Source organism: Rutilus rutilus, assembly GCF_951802725.1.
Source record: "Rutilus rutilus genome assembly, chromosome: 17".
In the NCBI taxonomy this organism is placed as follows: Eukaryota; Metazoa; Chordata; class Actinopteri; order Cypriniformes; family Leuciscidae; genus Rutilus; species Rutilus rutilus.
This window is the reverse complement of record NC_140230.1, coordinates 9744162-9749541: the sequence shown is the minus strand read 5'-3', so window position 1 is coordinate 9749541 and position 5380 is coordinate 9744162. Positions and strand designations below refer to the sequence as shown.

The 5380-nt window shown below is 39.1% G+C and overlaps 1 long non-coding RNA gene across 1 annotated transcript; it reads left to right on the top strand.

Annotated features, from left to right (window-relative positions):
• The first annotated feature begins 3900 nt into the window (after positions 1-3900).
• Positions 3901-4794, top strand: LOC311276172. Its single transcript, XR_014625038.1, has 2 exons — positions 3901-4258; positions 4429-4794. It is a non-coding gene; the product is annotated as an uncharacterized lncRNA (long non-coding RNA).
• Positions 4795-5380: the final 586 nt, after the last annotated feature.

Here is a 5380-nt window from a genome sequence, read left to right as displayed (position 1 = left end):
CCACCTTTCATCTCATATCTGGAGCCGGGCCTGTGTGAAACACTCCGAAGCTTCATTTAGCTGTAGTCGCGTGACATGGGTGTTTTCACGCTTCGGATCAGTGTTTCGAAACATCTGCGCTTCGGGATCTCGAAAAGCTTTCGAGTCAGTTTCGCGTCAGCCATCCCTAATGTTTTCTGGCTTGTGCTCTTGAAATTATCCTTGTTGCTAAATATTTTATTTTATTTTATTTTTTTTGGCTTAGCTTTAGCTCTTGTGCCTTATAATCTAGTTTGAGTTCTCTTTTGTTTTAGAATTTTTATTTTTAGTTATTTTCTTCTGTTCTTATTTTCCCTGTCAAGTGGAAGTCTTGCTTCTCTTAGCAACTCCAGTTTTTTATCTTAGATCGTAGTTTTTTACTTTTTTCATTAGTTTACTTTTATTTATTTCTCTACCTTTTGTTTCTCTAGTCTTTGATCTTATCAGTTTAGTTTTGATTCTTTATTGTTGCTTTTATCTTGTCTGTCTTGTCTTGAGTCTCATCTTGTATGTTCTTCTGTATGTTCCTGCCCTGTATCCCGAGTTCCCTGGCCACTGACTCTTAACTTCCTGGCAGCCTGACTGGTGCAACATCTGAGACCTACATCGAGCTGCGAGTTCCTTATGTTCCTGTCTGGTCTTTGCTTTGGAGCTGTCTCTATTGCACTCAAGTCATTACCATCTGGCCTCTCAGTGGTCACCCATTCTGCCCTGCCCTACTGTTTGAACTGTGGTTCACGCTTCACTCTCCCAGTTTTCTCAAGTATTCAGTCTTTTTAATAACCCTTGTCTGCTCATCTGTGTCAGGGTCCTATCTATTGCAGAACTTGACACTTAAAGGCATACTATGTAAGATTTTTGGATTAAAAATCCAAAAACCACTAGAACAATGTTATATATTTTGTGTTCTTTCATTATCCCAAATGTTTCCAAGAATGTTTAAATCCAGAGAAAATAACCAGGACACGGACTATGTCTGTGCGTCACCTTTCAATGACATTATACCTGCGTTACCCTCAATTTCTGGTTTTATTCTGTAAAAACCATGGAAACACCAAAGACACTTTATGCGTTTTATTAGACAGGTTAACAACTGTTTGGATGCATTAATCGACAGAAAGGTAATTCTTATATAGCTCAACACAGTTAGTCTTATTATTTAAATCTCATTTTCTTGATTTACCGCAAGTAAAATGTTTTACCATACCTAATATTGATCTAGCTTACTGCAGTGTGTAAAAAGTGTCTCATAGTAGCCGCATAGTAGGTGGCATGGAGGATATGTGAAATTCTTAATTTAATATTTAATAAGGACCCTGGGTTTTTCTTACTTGGTCTGCCCCCAAAATACATTGTTTTAGATGCTAATCGTTTTTTACTCTGTGGTAAGCTTCCGCTACTCACAAATGGATTTTCATTGAGTGGATTCACTCTAGACCTCCATCACTTTCGCTGTGGTATTGAGAGATCTTTAGATCTTTGACTTTGGAGAGATTCACTACAGTTCAGGCCAATTCTGAAGCATCTACCAACCAATTTACAAGAGACAATTTTTAAGGGGAGATTTGTATTGGAATAAGCACTTTATCCCATAAAATTCTAGGTTATAATCTGTTTACTTTATCATACTGTTTTGAGATGGATCGGGTTGAGGGTGCAAGCATTTCCATTAAGAGGAGCGTGATAGGCTGAGATTTTTACCATGGGCTCTAGAAGACCCTTGCATTTGCTGTTTGGATAAGCTTAAAGTGGATAGCAGTTTACTATGCCTCTGTATGGGTATTGTTTGACTCAGGGTTATATGATTCTGTATTACTGTTTACATTTTTGTTATTATTATTTGTGTACTTATATATTTTTTTTTCTATTTTTTTTCCTTCTCACTTGATTACAAGGGAGCTTCTGGTGTGTGTTTCTAACAAGTACAAATATATTTAAAAGTAAATGAATGAAAAAAATTAATGAATAAGTAAATAAATTGACTGGACCATGCACGTAAAACCTACATTTTTAATTAGCTGTGCATGATACAGTAATTACATATGCAAGTGAAAATGTTGTGAAAAAACAAGTGAAAATGTTGTTTGTTTTTAAAATGTTTAGTATTTTAACTTTTCAACATATACAGGTTGTAGTGAGTGACATAGTGATTAACAATAATACATTTTAAGATAAGCAGAATCATGAATATTTCTATTGTGGTGTTTCTGTTCTTTCTATTCTGCCATTGGCCTATGCATGGGGATAAATCCAAATGAAATAAAAAAAAAATCCAAGCATATTTAAGTGCTTCCCTGATGTAATAAATTTAACTGTTTAATTTTAACTGTTAAACATTGCTTTTTTGTAAACAGCTTACCATAAGTCTTAAAAATAATAATTCATGAGAAATTATATTTAACTCTATTTTGGTTTTCTTCAGAGTAACATGTGAGTATCGATAGATAGTGGCTATAACAAAACTAAGTGAACCGAACATGAATCACGAATCAGCTGAATGAACGATTAATTGAACTCACTCATTAAGACAGTGACTTACCGCCACCTACTGGCTGTTTTAGTTTAAAATTCTGTAGGGGTAAAATCTTTGCGTGGCAGGGGGAGCTGCCACTCGACCAGTCACGGATATATGCGCCGGCCACTCGACCAGTCACGGATATATGCGCCTGCCACTGCGTTATAAGCGCCGGCCACTCGACCAGTCACGGATATATGCGCCTGCCACTGCGTTATAAGCGCCGGCCACTCGACCAGTCACGGATATATGCGCCGGCCACTCGACCAGTCACGGATATGCGCCGGCCACTCGAACTTACACAATATGTAAGGTTAAAAAAAACAAAAAATTAAATGCAGCGCACGTCTCGTGGCTCTATTAGCATCGCGCCAGCCACTACCAGCCACACGATCTCTCACTGTTTACATCTATCAGACACTCCTAATGATACACGAGAGCACACAGACAGTGCAATACAGAGCTTATTTACCCATTTCTCATACCTGTATATGGGAGTGCGCGCTCGTGGCTCTATAGCATCGCGCCGGCCACTACCAGCCACACAATCTCTCACTGTTTACATCTATCAGACACTCCTAATGATACACGAGAGCACACAGACAGTGCAATACAGATCTTATTTACCTATTTCTCATCTAAATCTTATTTTTATTCGCTCTTTTTACCCGTATGGGAGCGCGCGCTCGTGCCTCTATTAGCATCGCGCCGGCCACTACCAGCCACACAATCTCTCACTGTTTACATCTTCCAGACACTCCTATTGATACACGAGAGCACATGGACAGTGCAATACATTCTGCAGAGTGGTACAGAGAGAGATATGGGGTTGGTTTAGGGGTGGGCCCTCATGATTTTAGCAAGTCTTTTGAAAACTTGTTGAAAAACACCAATTGTAGTTTGAAAATTGGCACTAATTGGTATACGCCCATTTTGGTTTTGCATGTGGGCTTCTCAGTAGTTAATTGATGCTTCCTTATTAGAGAGAAAACACAAGGTGCGTCCTACACGGAAGTCTTGTGCGTTTGACATGCATGAACTCTCTGAGTTTCAAACAATGGTGCATATAATGTACTTCTGTTTTTAGCATGCTTTTTACTTGCATTTTATTTATTGTTACTAAATCTACTAACATACATTAATTTTCAAAGTAAGTAAAGTGTTGAAATAAATCGCACAGATAGCATGGGAACATTGATACAATGTTGAGTTTTGGTTAAGATAATTTTGGTTGAGATTGACATTTCAGTGTTTAAAGTGTGTTGGATCAGCATTGAAATTTTGATGAAAGCCAACAGCACACATGGGTGGAGACAGTGACATTGAACTTACAGTGATTTGTAGTGTGGGGATCTAGGCAGGCATACAACACAGCTGTATCACATTCACTCAATCAATCATGTGATCCGTTGTAAGGTCACATGACTAATCAGGAAGTGATAAATGTTTGCTGGCTGCAAGGCAGACTCTTTCGTGTTGAGGCTAGATACTGTTGTGTGAGTTGGGCTCCCTTTTTCATGCAGGGTAATTCTAGAAGCACGTGTCTACTCTTCACGGAGGACACAGGCTTCTGCATGGAGTTTTGACATTTATGCGATCACCTCCAGTGTGACTTGAGCTGCTGAGCTGCACTGCAACGGAACGTTCACCTTTTCTCTGCATGTGTTAATGCGCTGTGGGACAGTTGAGCATACTGAAAAGGACCAGGCCAGCCACTGTTTTCCTGTAATTAATAGGCATTTCTTTATTGCTTCCTGTTGTTTGATTTTTTTCTTTGTTTGTTTGGTTATTCATAATTTTGTCACTCATGTGCTACATTCATAGTATTTCTTATTTTGACTAAGTGTTGCCATTTATGCTGGTGATTCTCCTCTCTAACTATGTCTTCTACATAGGTTATCCTTGTACAAGGCCGGATCCACACTGATGCTTTGCCCCTTCTCTTCAGGGGACCACACTGGGAGAGACACTGTATTGGTGTGTACTTATAACTGCAACACGGTGTGATATTTTGTAGTGGTATATAAAGATCTTAAGTGTGTAGTGCCTGTTGTGTTGCATGCTTCGACTGGTGTTGGGTGGCTGTCTCCTGTTTCTGTCTCCCCAGGGGCCTCCTGAGCAGGGGTTTTGCATTGGCTGATCCGACCTTCCTAGATTGAGGAAAAATCCACCAGTCATTTATCACAGTATTTTTAAGATTGGTTTTAAATAACTTTTCTACATCTTTTGTACTAATGTAATAAATTTGGAGTACATTTACATTTCTGCCTTTTGTTGATTGTCCCTTTGCGGGGATAAACGTATTATTAGCCACACTACATTCACAGAAAGAGTTGGGGTTCCTCCTGCCCATCATCAGGGGGTGGCGTAGTCAGACTTAAAATAAGGTATACTGCATGGCAGGTACCACAGTAGTTGATGAGCACAAGATCATGCATGTATCTCTGCAGAACACTAGTGGGTGTTTCTCTATCAGTGGGGCGTTTCAAACCACAATGGGCATTTTCAACCGCTTTACCTGATTTGCTCTAATCCACTGGGGGCTTGGTTTAGGGGTGGGGTGGTTTAGCAAGTCTGTTGAAAAATGGTTGAAAAACATTTATTGTAGTTTGAAATTGGCCACTGATTGGTAAACGCCCATTTTGGTTTTGCATGCGCACTTCTCAGTAGTGTAACGCTTCCTCAATAGAGAGAAAACATAGGTGCATCCTATACAGAAGTCTTGTTTGTTGAAGCACCTGACATACTTACATGACTTCTCTAGCACAGTTTCAAACAATGGTGCATCTACATACTTAAAAAATGCACATTGCTTTAGTAAAGTTTATTACGAATTTCCTGAATAAA